Source organism: Coenobita brevimanus, chromosome 23 (genome assembly GCF_032717465.1).
Source record: "Coenobita brevimanus isolate Jiangsu-jjx chromosome 23, ASM3271746v2, whole genome shotgun sequence".
Taxonomy (NCBI): Eukaryota; Metazoa; Arthropoda; class Malacostraca; order Decapoda; family Coenobitidae; genus Coenobita; species Coenobita brevimanus.
The window spans coordinates 52753950-52775141 of NC_136976.1; the positions used below are offsets into that span (position 1 = coordinate 52753950).

General features: G+C 41.8%; 1 protein-coding gene across 2 annotated transcripts in view; it reads left to right on the forward strand.

Moving 5' to 3' along the window:
- The window catches only part of Galphai (G protein alpha i subunit), a 307080-nt gene that overhangs the window by 159259 nt on the left and 126629 nt on the right, over positions 1–21192 (forward strand). Inside the window, exon 1 of one of the 2 annotated variants that reach the window (XM_080267266.1) lies at positions 8907–8989. The exons of the other annotated variant lie outside the window; for it this stretch is intronic. The gene's annotated coding sequence lies outside the window, so the exon portion shown is untranslated. Of the gene's footprint in view, positions 1–8906; positions 8990–21192 lie in introns of those variants that run through there. 2 annotated transcript variants of the gene reach the window in all.

The window sequence follows — 21192 nt, forward strand, 5'->3', positions numbered from 1 at the left end:
AAAGATAATAACATAATTCATCAGACCAACCCTGGAGTATGCATCAGTAGTCTGGAATCCTTATCTCAAAAAACACATAGATGAGACTGAAAAAGTACGAAGGGCAGCTACAAGATGGGTACCAAGCTTAGGGATCTAAGCTACGAAGAAATACTAGAAAAACAGAATCTACCAACACTACAGGAGAGAAGGAAAAGAGGAGACATGAGTATGCTATATAAATGAATCTCATGGAAAGAGAAACTAGACATAAATGAGTATATAACCTGTGAGGAAGCATCAGCAAGAGGACGCTGAAAAAAAGAATACATAAAAAGAGAGGCAATAAAGACGTACGGAAATTCAGTTTCCCAAATAGGGCAATTATTGATCAGTGGAATGCACTACCGAATGAAATAGTGTGTGCCAAAACTATTCATAAAGTTAAGGATATGTATGATAAATATGGTTTAATACACGGGACAGTACGAACTTGACTCATTCCTGTAAAGATACAATCCGGTAAGAACACACGGCTTTCTCGTAATGAGAGAGAGAGAGAGAGAGAGAGAGAGAGAGAGAGAGAGAGAGAGAGAGAGTATTCCATGGCTTTGGAAATTTTGTAACACATCATTGGCGACTTATTGTGCTCATTACACCTCTTGTACGTTGTTGGTAGAAGCTGTGGGTATTAAAACAGTATTAAACTGCATACAGTAGAATGTTGAGGCGAATTGTGCAAAATAAATCGCCGGGGAGAAGGTGCTAAGAAGCCTCCAGCGACACCTAAAAACGGAGGCAGGGCAGTTTGAATATTTCGTTACAGTATGTCGCGCGTAAACTGAAAAAAAAAAAAAAAAAAAAAAAAAAATCACCTGCCGGTAGTATGAAGTGAAATGGCATGGTAAGAGAAGCATTAAAGCAAAATTGGTAGACACACACAATTGTTTAATAAATCTCCGGCCAGTAGTGTACGGTGAGAGCTATAAAGGGCTGCGTTTCAACAGCTGGAGCGCCACGGAACGTGAGGCGCTTTCGAGAGCGAAAATGTCGGGGGTGAAGGGGGGGTTGTCGCGGCCTCCGTCGCGGTTGGAACTGTTTGGTGAGGTGGGGTTCTGGCGACATCTTGACAGCTGTAACTGGTTTAGATCACAGTCGTGTAAAGGATAACAGAACTCTAAATACCAGGGTATTAGTCTGTGTAATTTGGGAGAGTGAACGGATTTTTAATACTAACATGTAATAAATGAAAAGATTTGGTACAATACCCTCTTCTTTTCAATTAAGTATTGATTTTCGGCTTAATGAAAGTAAAGGTCATGCGGATCTAAAGAGTACAGACTGAGGGTTTGTTTTCATTCATTCCCGCGAAAATCATACTTCCTTGAAGTACCTCCTCACCTCTGCACAATGATCATATCTTCCAAAGTCATCTTGTTCCATTGTAGTCTTGCACTCCTGGGTTCATTTCGTCTTCAAAATCGGAGGAAATTACGAGAGGAAGCAGCTGTGGCGAAGGCAGGATTTGTTATGGTTCTTCATTACGGCTTAAATATTTCCAAAGTATTTCGGCAATATGCATTTACAGTTATATTTTGCTGACAAATATTCATATAACATTAATACTGTTGTCAATAATGATCAAATAAACATAACTGCTAAGTATTCTGAAAGAAGGATATCTAGAGTAAAAGCGAATTCGCACTCCAAGTATTTGGTGGTTTCACTGCTACCCCCCACTACCCCTGGACCGCTCTGGGGCGCTAAGGCCTGTTGAAACGTGTTCTTAAAGTAGTGCCTGGATACCCCCTGGGGGTATCGAAATGGCTTCTTGGGGGTATCCAGAAAGGTATCCTAAAAAAAAAAAAAAAAAATCGTGTATGGTAATTACGACAAACTAATCTGTGTATGAACATTATTTTGTTTAAATATAAATAAAGGAATCTATAGAATTCAACTGTTCATAGCCATTCTCTCTTCTTTTTCTTTCTTTTTCTTTTTTTAAAAGGGAAAAAGTGGAGAGGGTAATAATATTAGAGAGGGGGTATCGGGTTGATTCGCAATTGAATCGGGGGGTATCGGGACTGAAAATTTTTAAGAATCACTGCTGTAATCCCTCCGTACGATGACGTTTTTTTTATATATTACGCACGCTACCACCAGGCAATTTCATACAGCTTGAGAGAACCCTCCTTCGTAGCGATGTGGGTTAATGAATGCCGTACCGGTATAATATAACCCCTTTACTTCAAAATATCCCAAACTGATTAAGAGAGAGAGAGAGAAAGAGAGAGAGAGAGTGCAGGATAAATTGTTCTGACACGATTTGGATGTAACTTGATGGAAAGATTGAAGGTCAGGCAAGGATTTTTTTTTTATGCAAGAAAGAAACCAAAGGCCAGGAGCCCGCAAACCGTTCCTTCCAAGAAAAAACAAAAATACAAAAGGGAACCAAATTCAAGATCCGTTCATTTTGAGATCCCTGGACACACTGCGTTTGAAAGACTGGAGATCATAGGAAGTAGGAAATACAGACAGAGGGAGACAGTTCCACAGTAAGAGGAGGAGAGTTGATAAGACGAAAAGCCTTTGACTCCACCCGGCTGAGAAGAGCTGTATGTGGGGAGCCTCCCAACACATGAGAGTTGTACTCTAAGCAGGGGCGAATAAAACCCGTATATAAAGTCAACAACTGTACAGGGGTAAAGAAGGTACAGAGTCGGCTTAGCACACCCAGTCTCTTGGAAGCAGATTTTACAAGAGATGTAATATGATCTTTCCAAGATAAGCCCCGAATGAATGAAACCCCAAGCATGTTCAAGGATGATGCTAGATTGAGCTTGATATTATTAAACATTAGTGGGTACTCCTGTGGAAGACTGTGTACGGTTGATAGCTGTAAAAATTGAGTTTTTGATGCATTTAAAACAAGATTATTTTTTATCCCAGTCAGAGATACGTGCCAAGTCAGACATTAGGTGTGCCATAGCCTCATCCCGTGTTTGTTGAAGTAATTACTGAGATGGACGTTGCGGGAACCGAATGGAAAAGTGAAGGGTGGAATCATCAGCATACGAGTGGATAGGGTTAGATGTACAGTTTAGAAGGTCATTAATGAATAAAAGGAAGAGAGTCGGTGATAGGACAGAGCCATAAGGAACACCACTGATGATAAATCTAGGAGAAGAACGATGGCCGTCTACAACAGCAGCTATAGAACGACCAGAAAGGATGCTATAGATGAAGGTACAGATAGAAGGATAGAATCCGTAAGAGGGCAGTTTGGATATTAAAGATTTATGCCAGACTTGATCAAAAGCCTTTGAGATGTCAAGTGCAATGGCAAAGCTTTCGCCAAAGTTCAGAAAGGAGGATGATCAGGAGTCTGAAAAGTAGGTGAGAAGATCGCCAGTGGAGCGCCCCTGACGGAACCCATACTGACGATCAGAAAGAAGGTTGTGTTAGGAATGATGCTTTAAAATTTTTCTGTTAAGAATTGACTCGAATACTTTTGAGACACCAGATGTTAAAGCAATTGGACGATAGTTAGAGGGTTGGGAATGGTCATCCTTCTTTGGGACTGGCTGAATGTTAGCAAACTTCCAGCAAGAAGGAAAGTTTCAAGTTGACAGACAAAGGCAAAAGAGTTTACCTAGGCAGGGTGTAAGCACTGAAGCACAGTTCTTGAGGACAACAGGAGGGACTTCATCAGGCCCATATGCCTTGTTAGTATTGGGGCCAGTGCTGGCAGGAAACACATCAGCTGAAGAAATTTTAATGTCAGCCATGAGGAAGTATGAGGGGGGAAGTGATGGAGCAACAGCACCGGAATCATCTAAGGTGGAATTGGAGGAGAAAGTCTAAACGAAGAGACCTGCTTTATCAGTAGAAGAAATAGCTACAGAGCCATCAGAATAGAAAAAAAGAGGGAAGGATGATGAGGTAAAGTTGTTAGATAGGTTTTTGGCAAGGTGCCAGAAGGAGCGCGAAGACTTCGAGTTGGAGAGTTGAGAGCATTTAGTACGGCTGCCCGATTCCGGGCAGAAACGTATAAAAGGTGTGATTCAGGGGTGGATTGGCTCCGGTACCTTTTATATGCCCTCTCCTTGTTTCGGACCGCATTAGAAAAATGGTGATTAAACCAAGGCTTTCTTGCATTAGTCAAAGGATATGAGAAGGGTATGTATGCTTCCATGCCCGAGAGAATAACCTTTGTAATGCGCAAGGCACACTCAGATGACTCCCAGCCATGGAGGGAATAATCATTCCACAGAAAATCAAAGAAGTATTGCCTGAGGGCCTCCCAATCTGCAGCTCCAACGTGCCACAGACGACGTTTCTTTGGAGGGTCCACAGGCCGTACCGGAGCGATAGGACAGGTTAAGGTAATAAGGTTGTGATTGGAGGAGCCCAATGGAGAGGAAAAAATAAGTGTAAACAGAAGTATTAGTTGTAAGGAAGAGATCAAGTATGTTGGAGCTCTCTCCAAGGCGGTCAGGGATACGGGTAGGGTGCTGTACAAGCTGCTCTAGGTCATTAAGGATAGAAAAGATAAAGGCTTGTTCACCAGGTGGATCAGTGAAAGGAGGTGGTGAACATTGAAATCTCCTAGAATGGAGATTTCAGAGAAAGGAGAAATGGAGAGAATGTGTTCCATCGTAGAAGTAAGATAGTCGAAGAATTTTTCATAGTCAATAGAATTAGGAGATAAGTAAACAGCGCAGATATATTTTTTAGTCAGAGAATGACAAGAAAGCCGAAGCCAGAGAGTAGAGAATTCAGAAGAATCAAGTTCAGGAACACGAGAGCAAGATAAATCGTTGCGTACATATACACGACAGCCAACTTTGGCTTTGAAATGAGTATAGAGAAAGTAGGAGGAAACAGAAAAGGGTTTGCTGTCAGTTGCCTCAGACAGCTGAGTCTCTGTCAAGAAGAGAAGGTGAGGTTTAGAGGAGGAGAGGTGGTGTTCGAGAGAAAGTTAGAGGAAAGGCCGCGAATGTTGCAGAAATGAAGAAGTGAAGATCAAGGCAGCAGGGCATTGGTAGATGTAAAAACTGGAGGGGGAGTGGGACCAGAGATATGTCGGCTTTCATTATATGCCGTGCTGTTCCGGTTCCCTTTAGGGTTGGAGAAACTACCGTACTGCTACGAGGCATACACGGTAGACAATCATTATTATTATTATTATTATTATTATTATCATTTGGGGGGCACGTGTCCATGTGCCTCCCCCTGAATCCGCCACTGTCTCACAGGAAGATTTTATTCAGCTTAGGGGACACCGCTTGTAATGAACGAGTTAACGGGCATAGAGATTAATTCCCTGATGTAGCAACTGCATATACCTTTCTCGGGAGGACGAGGAGGAAAAAATGCTGAAATTTCCCTTGTCTCGTGTTCTTCCTAAAAAAAAGAAGAAGAAAAAAAAAAAGCCTGTAGAGCTTGTGTTGGTTCTTACCGTACTCTCTTCAGCTGAGGCTTCGCAACACGTTTTCTTTCTCACTTATTTATCCATCTTACACGTTAGTTTTTCGTGTGTGTGATCTGTGTAGTCTGTGGATATTAAAAAGCTATACATAACATACACCAGAATATCAGGTGTACAGTGGTATGCCAAATCGCAAAGGAACAGGTACATCATACTCTTTTTACTTTATTTATTTTTTATTTTTTTAGCCTGTCACGTAAATGATTGGCAGAAATAGGCAATGCTACCGTTCCACGCCATTCCATAGCACGTGACGAACATCAGATTCTCGTGTCAATCTAATGTTACAACTGATCATTCAGGATAATGTGGCAGTTTCAGGCCAAGTTAAAGAAAAAGGGGTATACTTGACCTCCTGCATAAACTTATCAGAATACGGCCCTCATGTAGTCCACAACGGCAGTGGGATGCAGCAGGGGTACATCCTCCACCAGTTTAAGTAGGCTACTGTACTGTATATGGCACATACATATTTTGTTCGATATTTGCACAGAAAGTGTCAATATTTAAAACGATATAGACAGCGTACAAGAGATTATCAATGTGCAACAAGAAAAATGGTTAGAGAGAGATGTTAAGGAGCCACCTCAACCAGTATTTTAACTGCCACATGACGCTTCGTAGCATCTGTTTCTTAGCGATTTATTCTGGATGTTACACCCAAACATTCTCTTGTGAGCTGTTTATATCGTATTGGTATCGACACACATTGCATTAATAACATAAAAGAAGATACTGAGCCATAATATAGAAATTAAATCGTTAAAGTAGAGGTATCACACATTCCCCCAAAACGTCTCTTTCTCTCAGTCATTCCCCACCCACTTCTACTCGTATTACTTTCATTCATGGTGAAATGCTGCAGTATGGAGGAGAGACAGTAGTACACTGGATATGGAAGATGTGCAGATTGGCCTGGCAGGAAGGTAGAGTCCCGGAGGATTGGAAGTCAGGTATAATTATTCCCCTGTACAATGCCAAATGGGAAAAAGAAGTGTGCGATAATCGTCAGGGCATTTGTCTACTTATTGTAGGAGGAAAAGTATATGGTAGGATACTTATGGATGGAGTTAGGGAAATACAGACGAATTAATTGAAGAACAAGGAGGTTTTAGGAAGGGAAGAGGTTGATAGATCAGATAATCATCCTAAAGTCTTTAGTGGAAAAGTATCTAGAGAAGGGAAAGTTGTATGCGGCATTCATGGATTTGGAAAATATAGGACAGAGTGGATAGAAAAGGAATGTGGAAAATATTAAGAATTTATGGAGTAAATGGGAAGCTGTTGATTGCCGTGAAAAGCACGTCTGAAGGTTTTAATGCTGTGGTACATGTGGGTGGTGAACTGAGTGAATAACTCTATTGGAATGTTGAAGTGAAACAGGGATATGTCATGTCTCCATGGTTGTTCAATCTGTATATGGATGGGGTTATAAAAGAAATACAAAGTAGGGCAGCGGAGCGACCCTAATGAGAGAGAGCACCATCTGGAAACTCTCTGTTCTGTTGTTTGCAGATGATACAGTATTGGTAAGTGGAGACCAAGGGGAACTGCAAGGCTTGGTGAGTGAGTTTGGGAAAGTGTGTAAGAAACGGAATCTAAAAATGAATGTAGGGGAGAATAAAGTTGTGGTCCTCAATAGATATGAAGTTATTGAATGTACACAGTGAGGATAAATGATGAGTAAAGATGGAAGTTTAGAGGGTACAACAGGGAAGAAAGGTTGATGGTTCATTGAAAGCTGTGATAAGAAATAGGGAAGTGAGCATGGAAGTAAAAAAGTCATTGCATAACAGTATTGTGATACCAACTCTAACGTATGAAAGTGAAACTTGGACCTTGTTGCAAGGACACAAGTTAAGAGTGAGAGCAGTGGAACTGAGTTACTTGAGAGGAGCATGTAGAGTTACCTGGAGAGACAGACTGACAATAAGAAAGTGAAGGTGCATTATGGTGTGGGTGTGGATGTGAAAGCAAGTGTTAGGAGAAATATATTGAGGTGATTGGTCATGTGGAGAGGACGGAGAGCGAGAAAACTGACGAGGAGATTGCTTGTGAATGAGGTGGAGGGGGGGGGGAAAGGGAGAGGGAGGCCGAGAATGGGGTGGAGGGATGGAGTGGAGAGGTATATGAGAGAGGGGGGGTGAACTGGGGGGAGGGCAACGAAATGGCAGGGTACAGGGCGACATGAAGGCAATTTGTTTATGGCCACCCCTTACGGGGTTATAGATAGAAGGGTGTGTGCCATGGGTCCCAGTAGCTATAAAGAACTGGACGTCCGCCGGGCACCCGCTGGTGGTTGTGGTAGTGAGAGGTGCTGAATGAGTAGGCCTACCCCCAAAGTAGACCTAATCATTCCAGAATGTAAGCTCTTGACGTTGCCTGAGATATAATGCACACCATTTCCGCAATCTTGAAACAAGGGTGCCTTGCATTTCCATTGGTGGGAGGGGTCAGCCAGACGTTCCCCCAAACTGAGCTGGATCAGCTCAGTGGCTAACCACCTGAAACTTGGTGCAAAATGTTCATCATAACCAATGTATCATGAGTGACCATCGCCCGACATTTTTTGTGGTGGGGTTCCATCGCCAGATTCCCTCAAAATGACACCCTTTCAAAATGATGAGCTACCTCAGCTCATTCAGTAACCCTACGGAACTTGATCGCTAATGTTCTGTGTAACCCCATGTACACTGTTATGAATGACCACCGCCAGATATTTATTAATTCTTTATTTATATATCTTTAGTGAGGTACCCTGCCAGACATCCCCCAAATGCCTCCACCCAACCCCTAAAATGGTGCCAGAAAATTTCACCGAATAACCAAAATCTCTCTCTCTCTCTCTCCTTAATATCTGCAATTTCCTGTCCAATTAGTGAAACGGTGACATTTTTCAGTCTATCTGAATAAGTTTTAGTCTGGTCTCCGTCGGTTTAAATATGATTAATTTCTGATATTCGAAACTTTTCTTTTTTGTTTTCGTTCACTACTGTCTCATAAGAAACCTAAGGGCCACGCACGGAGTTAAGCTACTTTATCCGGAGTAAAATCCATCCCATCCATCTCTAGGATCCAAAATATACTGCAGAGGAACTTGTGACGAAAACTGTTATAGTTCGTTCACCTTAATTTGACCTGAATTTTTGACCTTGCTATTATTTCCTGTAGCTCAGTTGCAGAAAGACAATGCTATGGCTCTGCATCCTTTTCACATCACTTTTTCGTGATTAACACACGTTAATCCATTGTTACAGCTCAGTATTTAAGATGGAAAGACGGCAGTTTGAGGTCAAGTGACGAGTATAATATTTGGGTACTTGGCTACTTTTGAAGAGACTGGGCGGGAAGCTATGTCTATAAACTGGCAACACTGTTCGGGTGTCAGTTTGTAGATTTAACTGTGAGCAACAAGTTGGATATGTGAAAGCGACGTTTATTTGCGAGTTTTTCCATGGTTTATGTGAAAGTGGAGTAGTATATTGATTGGCAGAGCACACGAGACTTCTTTGAAAGCAGGTAGGAGCCTTAAAGTAAGAGCTGGGCATGAGGTGGGATAAATCACAAGGCAGGACTTTGTTTACAGTCTCCAAGGCGTGTTCTCAGGAAAGAATTACCCGACCGGTATGAGCTGTCACTTTTCGTGCATTAGTCATACCACCTGAACGCCATACAGTTGTGAAGTCCAGACCATCGCCCTTCAGTCGACCAGAGGGGAAAGAAACATAAGTAAACGCGAGAGGAAAGTGCAACCTAGTGTTGTGACCTACATGTGTATGTGCGTGTGTATGTGTTGTCCCATAGGCGCGGCCATACAGTGTAGAGTGAGGTGCACACTACTTTTTACTCGCATTTTGCACTTTTATATTTGCACCAATATAATCATTCTGCAGGTCGGCCATAACATGATCCAATTTGCAGTGCGGGTGTGGGCTGTGTAGTTTTCATGAAGTGCTTGTTGCTTATGTAGATTTTCCATTGATATTGTCAAAATATATTGTGTAACACTTTCTTTGATGTAATTGGCAAGTTTCATAGGTCAGTAATTATGGTACTAAACCCCTTTTATTCTAACTTGTCTTAAAATGTACCGTCTCCATCTTGACTGCTGAGTTATATTAACAGATTAGCATTAGAATATGATTCAGGTCAGGAAGAATTGATTTAAAAAGAATGTGCAGCAGTGGTATTTGCATTATTATGCCATTGAGGTATGTGAAATAAGCTGTAAATAGACAACAGTCAGGGCCAGGGTAGTGTGAAAGAACTACTTGGTAGAGTATATTAGTACTTGAGATGTGCTCTACTGTGTTGATAGTATTGTAAATATTTCCTTTATTGCCATTTCTTATTTTTGGTGTTTTCTTTCCTTCCAAAATGATAGTTTTTTAGTTCATTTGAGTATTTTGAGGCCTCGTGTGTTATGCAAATCTATCTATCTATTGCCAGATGCCATAATCCCATAAGGGGTGGCCATTTGACTTTGAGTTATTGGTTTTATGGGGAGGGGCGCTAACCCTCCACCAAACCACTTGTTGACACATAGGGAGCGTGTATGGGTTGGTTATATGGTTACCACCCAGCGTTGTAAATGGTTTCTTGGCTTACAGGAAACCATATGGCTTGTCACTCAATGTAAAGCCACCTGTAAAGGAAAGAAGAGCAATAAGAAGTGACAGGAAAGATGGGAGATATAGGAAGAGAGGAGGGCAGGCACAGAAAAAGAATGATAAAGGATAAGGAAGAAGGCGGCAGCACTACATCAAGTGAGTGGATGTTGGTCGCCACCACCTACCACCAGTAATAACCATAATATGACTATGACAATCTTAGTTACCTCCTAACCCTGCTGGAGCTCTTGATTGCCACCTAACCTAACAAAAGTAACCTAACCTAACTTACCCTGATGGTCGTTTTTGGCTCATCCAACAACCTATCTCAACCTAAGGTAACCTAACCCAAGGTCATGGAAATTAAAAATATTCATAAAAATAGAAATATTCATTTGCTCACAAAGACACACATACAAGCATACATTATATGATGGCACTGCAAAAGAAATTGGGAAATAAATACTGATAGTGTTTTGTATTGTCATCAGTTTGTCAGTCAGTCAATCAATTGCCAGACGCCATAATCCCGTAAGGGGTGGCCATTGACTTTGAGTTATTTGTTTTACGGGTAGGAGCACTAACCCTCCACCAACCCACTTGTTGACATGTAGGGAGCATGTATGGTTTGGTTATATGGTTACCACCCAGCGTTGTAAATGGTTTCTTGGCTTACAGGAAACCATTTGGCTTGTCACTCAGTGTAAAGCCACCTGTAAAGGAAAGAAAAGCAATAAGAAGAGACAGGAAAGATGGGAGAAATAGGAAGAGAGGAGCACAGCCACAGAAAAAAAAATAAATAAATAAAGGCTGAGGAAGAAGTAGGCAGCACTTTGTACCTAGTACTGTACTGCTCAGGTCTCCCCCCTCCCCCTTTTTTTATAATTTACTTCCTACTCTACCTTTGAAGAGCATTGTCCTTCATAAACAGGTTATGGCGTGGTATTTTGACAAAGAATCTTAGCAATATTTTATTTTATAAGATAATGATACAGTACATAGGTATATGTGGTGAATGATGAGAAGGGTGGGTGGTGAACTGAATGAAAGGAAGGCAGTGATTGATTATGTGTGTGTGGATGGAAGGGTGAGAAGGTGTGTAATGGATGCAAGAGTATACAGAGGCTGGGGGAGTGGACTTTCTGACCACCACCAGGTGGTGGTCAGAATCAAAGTCAAAATGAAATGGAGAAAGAGAAGAAGGGAAGGACAGGAGGAATTAGTTTTTACAAGGAGGGTGGAAAAGTTACAAGAGGATGGAAAAAAAAAAAAAAGTAGAATAAGAGGGAAGTGGAGGAGCGATTGGGTAATTACGGTATCAATTGGAGCAGATGGGGGACATGGAAGGTGTGTGCAAGATATTCACAGAAGAAATCTGTGCAGCATGTGAGGTGGTGTGTGGGATGAAGAGAAGACGAAAGGGGATGCAGGGAACAGCATGATGGAATAAAGATGTGAGATAGGCTGTGGCACAGAAGAAGAAAGGATATAGTGAGTGGATGAGGATGAGAAACGGGGGCATGGAAGAAGTTGAGAGATGGAAGAGAGAGTTATATGTAGAGAGGAAGAGAGAGGTGGAAAGATTAGTAAGAGAGAGTAGATAAGGAATTTGAGTGTAAAGTGTAGGGAATTTAAGAAAATGTTCTGGAAAGAGATAGAGAGAATTAGACAGGGTGCCAAAGAAGTTAGTTGGGGAGTGAAAGATAAAAATGGTATAATATGGTACTAGTGAAGAGAGTGAGCAGATGGAGAGAACACTTTAAGGAATTGTTGAACATTGAGAATGAAAGTAATGCAAGTATAAGTGGCTGGAGAATGGCTGGGAGAAGGAGGGATGTGAGAAAAGAGGAAGAAATCAGTACAGTAGGATGGAAGTTGTGGAAGCAATGAAGAAAGTTAAAATGAGGAAAGCCCCAGGAATTGATGGAGTGTGTGGAGAAATGCTGAAGCATGGGGGAGAGATATATATTAGTAGAATGTATGTGGAAGATGTACAGATTGGCCTGGCAGGAAGGTAGAGTCCTGGAGGATTGGAAGTCAGGTATAATTATTCCCCTCTACAAAGGAAAAAGGGAAAAAGAAGTGTGTTGTAATCATAGGGGCATTTGTCGTCTTAGTGTAATAGGAAAAGTATATGGTAGGATACTTACTGACAGAGTTGGGGAAATAACAGAGGAATTAGTTGGAGAAGAACAGGGAGGTTTTAGGATGGGAAGAGGTTGTGCATATCAGATATTCATTCTTAGATCTTTAGTGGAAAAGTTTGTAGAGAGGGAAAGAAGTTGTAGCCTATGCGGCCTTCATGGATTTGGAGAAAGCGTATGACAGGGTGGATAGAGAAGGATTGTGGAAAGTATTAAGAATACATGGAGTAGATGGGAAGTCTTCGGGAGAAGTGAAGTCAGTAAATGTACAGTGAGGCTGGATGAGGAGGAAGTGGAAAACATGAGTGGATTTAAGTACTTGGGTAGTGTGATGAGTAAGGATTGAAGTTCAGAGGGTGAAATGCTTGAAAAGGTGCAGCAGGGAAGAAAGGTTGCTGGTTCCTTGAAAGCAGTGATAAACAGGGAAGTGGGCATGGAAGTGAAAAAGCTACTACATGACAGTATCGTGATACCAACTCTAATAAATGGAAGTGAAGCTTGGACTTTGTTGGAGGAACAGAAGTCAAGAGTGAGAGCAGTGGAAATGAGTTATTTGAGAGGAGCATGTGGAGCCACATGGAGAGAGAGACTGAGAAATGAGGAAGTGAAGGGGCATTGTGATGTGGATGTGATAGGAAGCGTTAGGAGAAACACACTGAGGTGGTTTGGACATGTGGAGAGGATGGAGAGTGAGAGACTGATGAGGAGAGTGTGAGTGAGGTGGAAAGGGGGAGAGGGAGGAGGCCAAGGATGAGATGGAGGGATGGAGTGGAGAGGTATATAAGGGAGGGGGGTGTGAGCTGGGAGCAGGGCAGAGCAATGGCAGGGGACAGTGCAACATGGAGGTGATTTGTTTGTGGCCACCCCACAGGATTAAGGCATCTGGCAGTAGATAGATAACGGTAGATAAGGTGTCCAGTACTGATATGTATCACTTACATTTCAGCAGAGTCAGGGATTACACTGTGGATATGAGTTTCAGCTTCAACTACAATCATGTGAAGGCAAGCTTCTCCACCCGTTGTTTACTGTACCTGTCATAAATGATAATATACTGTATATTTGTGTTAGGATTTTAACATTTCTTGGGAAATAAATAGCTATGGTCTCACAGGACATCTTTAAAACAATTCTTGCATCCATATTTGTTGTTCTGCTTGATATCTGAACATTCAAAAGCTGTGGAGGGCAATTGTATAGGAAAGATTCTCAGATGGTCATGTCCGTCGGAACACAAAAAACTGTCTGTCTGTTGCCAGACACCTTATTCCCGTAAGGATTAGCCAGAAACTAATTGCCTCCATTTTGCTCAGTCCCCTGCCATTTCACTGTCCTTTCCCTAGCTTACCCCCCCCCCCCTCTCATATACCTCTCCACTCCATCCCTCCATCTCATCCTCAGCCTCTGCCCTCCCCCCCCCTCCATCTCACTCACATACAGTCTTCTCCTTAGTCTCTATCTGCCCACCCCCTCCACATGGCCAGACCACCTCAGTGTATTTCTCCTAATGCTTTCTGTCACATCCACATGAACACCACAATGCACCTTCATTTCCTCACTTGTCAGTCTGTCTCTCCATGTAACTCTACATGCTCTTCTCAAATAACTCATTTCCATTGCTTTCACCCTTGACTTTTGTCCTTCCAACAGGGTCAGAGCTTCGCTTCCATACATATATTAGAGTTGGTATCACAATATTGTCATGCAGCAACTTTTTTACTTCCTTATTCATTTCCCTATATCTTTTCATTGTTTTCAAAGAACCAGCAACCTTTCTTCCCTGTTGTACCCTTTCAGGCATTCTTAATATAAAAATTTTAAAGCATCTTTCCTATCACAACCTTCTTTCTGATCGTCAGTATGGGTTCTGTCAGGGACGCTCCACTGGTTATCTTCTCACCTACCTTTCAGACTCCTGGTCATTCTCCTTTCGGGACTTTGGCGAAAGCTTTGCCATCGCACTTGACATCTCAAAGGCTTTCGATCTTGTCTGTCATAAATCTTTAATTTCCAAACTACCCTCTTACGGTTTCTATCCTTCTATCTGTGCCTTCATCTCTAGCTTCCTTTCTGGTCATTCTGTAGCTGCTGTTGTAGACGGCCATCGTTCTTCTCTTCGATCTATCAACAGTGGTGTTCCTCAGGGCTCTGTCCTATCACCAACTCTCTTCCTTTTATTCATCAGTGACCTTCTAAGCTGTACATCTAACCCTGTCCACTCATACGCTGATGATTTCACCCTTCACCCTTCCATTCGGTTCCCGCAACGTGCATCTCACCAGTTACTTCAACAAACGGGATGAGGTTATGACACACCTAATGTTTGACTTGGCTCGTATCTCTGACTGGTGTAAAAATAATCTTGTTTTTAATGCATCAAAGACTCAGTTTTTACACCTATCAACCTGACAAAATCTTCCACAGGTATACCCACTAACGTTAATAATATTCAGCTTAATCCTGCATCATCCTTGAACATGCTTGGGGTTTCATTGACGTAGGACTTATCTTGGAAAGATCATATTACATCTCTTGTAAAATCTGCTTCCAAAAGATTAGGTGTGCTAAGCCATCTCTGTTCCCTCTTTACTCCTGCACAATTGTCAACTCTATACAGGGTTTTTTTCCGCCCCTGTGTGGAGTACAACTCTCATGTATGGGGAGGCTCCCAACATACAGCTCTTCTCAATAGGGTGGAGTCAAAGGCTTTTCGTCTCATTAACTCTCCTCCTCTTACTGACTCCCTTCAACCTCTGTCTCTTTACCGCACTGTTGTATCTTTATCTCTTTTCTGTCGCTATTTCAATGGTCACTGCTCCTCTGAACTGCCTGCATGCATTCCTCCACTTCTACGATGGGTGCATAGCACCCGTCTAGCAGCAAACTCATCCCTTTTCTGTCCAACTCTCTAATGCAAGAGTTAACCTTTACTCCCAGTCCTTCATTTATGCAACAGGTCAACTCTGGAACTGTCTCTCTCTGTCTGTATTTTTTGCTTCCTTTGATCTCCAGGCTTTCAAATGCTGTGTGTCCAGGCATCTCAAAATAATCGGATCTTGAATTTGGCTCTCTCTTGTATTTTGTTTTTCTCTTGGAAGGAACAATAATTGCGGGCCCACGGTCTTTGGTTCCTTCTTCCTCGCATAAAAAAAAAAAAAAAAAAAAGCACTTCATCCTCCAAACTCCCATCCTTACATATCACACTACCCAAGTACAGTAAAACCTTGATATAACAGACTACAATATACTGGAATTCACTTTTATCGGAATCAAGGAGCCAACAGGACTAAATTCTTATACGGGTTATAGGAAAAAGTCTGATAAAGACAAGCAGTCCGGACTCCCTGACCACATCAGCTATGTTCACCACAATAAGGTAAATAATTGATATGTTTATGAATGTACAGTACAGTATTGATGTACTGTACAGTATACAGTATATCTATCTATCTATTGCCAGACGCCTCAATCCTGTTTGGGGTGGCCACAAACAAATCGCCTCCAAGTCGCCCTGCCCCCCGCCATTTCACTGCCCTGCTCCCAACTCACACCCCCCTCTCTCATATACCTCTCCACCTCATCCCTCCATCTCATCCTCGGCGTATATACCAGTATATATTATACCATTTGATTATTGTGGTGAATGTATAGTGCAGTACCAGTACAGTAAGGTACTGCAGTTGTAGTGAAAAAACGTTGGTGCTATCCGGACTAATGTCTGATATATGGTATTGGGAAAAGTTTGGGTTACCAAGGGGAAGTCCAGACTGCCTTTGTCAGACTTGCTTTTTTCAGAATGGCATGGGCCCCAATTAGTCTTTTATACGTAGCTAAGTTTTGCTGTGCTGTACTTAAATGCACTCACATTTTCCATTTCTTCATCCTTTGACCTTTCTGTCCCTTCAGTGACTTCATGTCTGTTGAAGACCATAGCTTTACTCCTGCCTACATTCACCTTTAGATTCCATTTCTTACTTTCCCAAACTCATTCACCAGACCTTGCATTTCCCCTTCGTCTTTCCTTAACCCATTCAGGTTTCTGGGCCGGGCAGAATATGTCTGTGCTAGAGTCAGCTACTCTCATGCTGACCCACATCTTTGGGCCACGATATTTTTCTTTGATCACTCTGTGTAAATACACGTTTTATAATAGAACGTTGACGTTCATGTCATTTTAAAGCTGAATAGTTGTACAGTAATCGCTGCACTTTCCGGACACCCCACTTACCGGACATTGTGAGCCTGGACCTTCGGAACCCAAAAACGGCCAAAAAAAGAAAAAAATCCCCCCCAAATCTGAATTTTTTCCCACCCGTAATTTGAAATTGCCACGCGGCACCGAACAGCTGTTACACCACGGACCCTTCACACCTTCCTTCCTCTCCCCTCCCTCCTCCCCTGTCAGGGTTGCCAGTTGGTATTTTTCATTACCAAATGTGGGCCAGTTTGGTAATGAAAAATTCATTTGGTAATGAATCAGAATAGTGCATTACCAAACAGATTTTTCACATGTATGAGGATACACAGGATGGAAGTGGTGGATTGTTTGCTTTCTCTGATTAATCTGCCAGCCAACATAGTGTGAAAATAATCAACATGCTGTCAGTTATAAGAAGAGTGATTACATGTACGGTAGTTCCACTTGTATATATAATAAGTGAAAAATAAATACTAGCTTTATGAATTTGGTAATGAAAAGTTAAATATGGTAATGAAAATTGAAGAGTCTGGTAATGTGGCCGTTGCGATCTGGCAACTCTGTTTCCCTGTCACCAGCACTCCATCAGTTGCCGGTACTGCCTAACTTCGATCGCAAGTAGATGCTTATCGTAATGGAAGCCACACGTGCTCATTTTTTGTGAATAAACAGTGAATAAACTGCAAAACTTCTCCACTAGACCACACGGGAATTTACAGTGTTGTGCAGTGTTAAGAAATTAGAATTTAGAGTGCAAAGGATTAACTATATCCTTGATATATCCTTGATGTTCATTTACCTATTTCCTATCAGAGTGACCTGGAGGCGTTTTGTCTGCTGCCACCCTTTGCGGGATTAGGGCGTCGGGCTATACATAGATAGATAGCTTTCAATGAACCAGCAACCTTTCTTCCCTGCTGTACCCTTTCAAGCACTTCATCCTACAAATTTCCATCCTTACTCACCACACTACCCAAGTACTTAAATGCACTTACATTTTTCATTTCCTCACTACCCAGCCTCACTGTGCATCCAATGACTTCATTTCTCTTGAAGAACTTTACTCTTTCCTACATTGACTTTTAGATTCCATTTCTTTTATACTCTCCCAAACACATTTCACCAAGCCATGCAGTACAGTTTCATATTTACATAATACAGTATCATCTGCAAACAAGAGAACAGGAGGTTTCCAAATGCTGCCTTCTCTCCTTAGGGCTGCTCCTACATCCACTGCCCTACCGTGTATCTGGTCCATCCATATATGGTTCAAAGTGAACAACCATAGAGACATGACACATCCTTGTTGCAGTCCAACACTCAGATAAAAAAATTTCTCTCAGTTCACCATCCACAGACACTACAGCCCTAGTGCCCTCATACCTTCTCTTCACAGCATTCAACAGCTTCCTATTAACTCCATATATTTTTAATATTTTCCACATTCCATTTTATCCACTGTCAAATGCTTTCTCCAAATCCATGAAGGCAACATAAAGGTTCTTTCCCATCTTTAGAAACTTTTCCACTAAATGCCATAGGATGAACATCAGAACTACACAGCCTCTTCCCTTCTGAAATCCTCCCTGTTCTTCTCCAACTAATTCCTATAATTTCCCAAACTCTATCATTAAGTATTTTACCATATTCTTTTCCTATTATACTAAGAAGACAAATGCCCCTATAATTACCACACACTATTTTTTCTCCTTTTCCTTTGGTTTTCTTTCATTCATCATCTAATCCAGTGTTGCCCCATGAGGAGTGTAGGAGCTTGGGGCTAGGCAAGTTGGTCCTGACATTTAAATAAGAGTGACCGGCCTCACTCATCCCCGAGTGCCATTAAGCTACATGAGCAGTAAACCCCAACCACCCCATGGATATGAGCCTGCACGGACTCAATCTGACAGGTGCGCCATAAATACTCACCAGTCCAACAGGTGCCATAATATGGTTATATACCCAGTGTAGTAAATGGTTTCCTGGTGTACAGGAAACCATTTGGTTTGCCACTTAGCATAGAGTCACCTGTAGACAGGAGGAAGAGGAAAAAATGACAGAAAGATAGACTGAAGAGGAAGCAGGGGAAAGAGGAAAGGGCAGGCACCCGAGAGCAACACTACATTGAGTGGGTGGAAGGTGAGTGCCCGTGCCTCCTTTGTGCTGGGGAATAATTATACCTGACTTCCAGTCCCACTCCACTTCACCCACATGTATACACTCTTCTAGTCAGTCTTTCATTCTCTATCCTCTGCATCTTTCCAGACTGCTGTATCTGAAAATGTTCCTCTTAACATTTTCACTCACATCCACATCAACACCATGATGCTCCTTCTTCATTTGTCTGTCTTCTTCTCAGATATATAAATAATAAATTGCTCTCACTCTTGACTACTGGGTAGTACAGTTATAGCCTATATTCTTTTGGCCCAGTACCCAGGCGTTAGGGAAAAGTGCTGTAAGAAAATTCATTGCTAAATACTGGGTACCAGTATAAAAGATGTAAAAGAACTGCAGTTCCAGCCATCCATCATCCAGTCCTATGTTGCCCCATTAGGAGCGTAAGGAACCTGGGCTAGGCAAGTTGGTCCTGACATTGAGGATGAGAGTGACCAGCTTTACTCATCGCTGAGTGGCATTACATGAGGAATAAACCCCAGCCACAACCTTGGATATAAACCTACACAGACTTAATCCAATTGGAGCATCTTAATTACCAACTAAACCACCAGGTGCCATAATTTGGTTATAAGTTTACCACTGAAGGTAGTAAATAGTTTTCAGGTGTACAGGAAACCATTTGGCTACCCATAGGCAGAAGGAAGAGCAAAGAATGAAGGAAAGAAAGACAGAAGAGGGTGTGTAAAGTCATCCATAGGCAGAAGAAAGAGGAAAGAGTGAAGGAAAGAAAGACAGAAGAGGAAAGATGGAAGAGAGGAAAGAGAAGATACCCAAAGCAGCACTACATTGAGTGAATGGTGAGCACCCCCACCTACCAGTTAATATTGATTGAAAACAAGAGGCTAAACTGTTCTCATGTCTGCATTGTGGATCTATCTATCTATCTGTAGCCTGTCACCATAATCCCATAAGGAGTGGTTGTTTGTCTTTGAGGTAGTTGTTTTATGGGAAGGTGCACTAACCCTCTACCAACCAACTTGGTGACACATGGGGAACTCGTATGGGTTGGTTATATGGTTACCATCCAGCACTGTGAATGGTTTCCTGGCTTACAGGAAACCATTTGGCTTGTCACTTAATGTAAAGCCACCTGAAAAAAAAAAAAAAAAGATGAAGAAAGTAGTAGGCAGCATCACATCAAGTGAGTGGAAGATGGTCACCACCACCTGCCACCTTAAGTCTGCATATATAATTGGTTTGAAAATGTGTTGGTACTGCACTGAAAGTCAGCCAAAGAACTGTACTGTTAATGAGTTAATCTTAGATTTTGTTACTGGAGGTTGGATGTTTGAGTTGATCCGTCATAGTTACACCAGGGTAGATAAGATTAGACTAAGCTCCTTGTGACTGAGCCTGATACTGTACTGTAGATATAACTGATTAAAATGCTAAGTACTGTAATGTGATACTGTGATATTACCCGGACAGCTGATTTCTCTATTTTTCTTTAATACTGTGTATTCATTTTCTGTGTATACATACAGTGGGAAATTCATGTTTCTTATATTAAGTAAAGTGCCAGCTTTTGGGAATCCACTTTACCAGTAGCTTAGTAGGTTGCCCATGTTTAAAGGATTGAATGAATCACATAAAGCTGGTACTACCTGGTATACAGTAAACTGTCAATATACCGAACCCTCTTTTAATGAATTTCTGTTTTAATGAATTTCTGTTTTAATGGCTGCCTTGAGCTGGCCAAACGTTAGCTACGTTCATTTAACAAATTTTATTTGGTAAAGGAATGGGTGCTCAGGAAACACTGACCAGCGTGGTCCCTACATACATACACATGAGTGCACTTCTCTGCATCCTGCAGAGCGCTGCATCAGTCTCTGGGTGACCAGCATCATGAGAAGAGCCATAAGTTCAGCAATAATTGAGAAAAAGAGCCATTTGGACCTAGCTGTTTGTTATTGTGTGCGACACTAAAGCCGAATGATGCTCTATATTGAACGATATTTGGTCAGTGAAAGCAACGACGCGTGGGAAATTACTGAACAGCATGGTTTTTCAGCTTTAAGAAACTATTGGCTTTAACATCAAGGGTCTGGTACCAATTACAATAAACTCAAGTACCTGTTGTCACAATATCCGGCCCAACGCAATATCCGATGCTGCTAGCTCGTCTGTATTAAAACAGCATCCTACGAAATTTTGCAGTATCTGGTGCCGAATGGGACATAACCAGCGGTTCTGTGCAATATCCGGCATTGATGTATAGCAACTGGTTTGTACATGGTAACCAGCTGGCACTGTATTATTGTATTACAATATATCATTACCTTATTGTATTTTACTCTCAATCTATGAGCAACAAGTGGTTAAGTAACATGTTTTTGTTGTAATGCTCTCAGCATAATGCAACAGGTCATATCAGCACGTGGAAAATCTCGAGCTCATGCAGAAAGTCGATTGGCCTGGCAACAAAATTTGAAAGTCGCACAAAGTGACTTCACCTGCCAGACTTGCCATGATTGGCCAGCTTATTGGGAAACACAAAATCAAACAAAGACTGTGGAACTGGACATTAACTTACAAGAACACATGGATGAAATTTTTTTCTGATTAGCAAACATTTTTATTCCATTT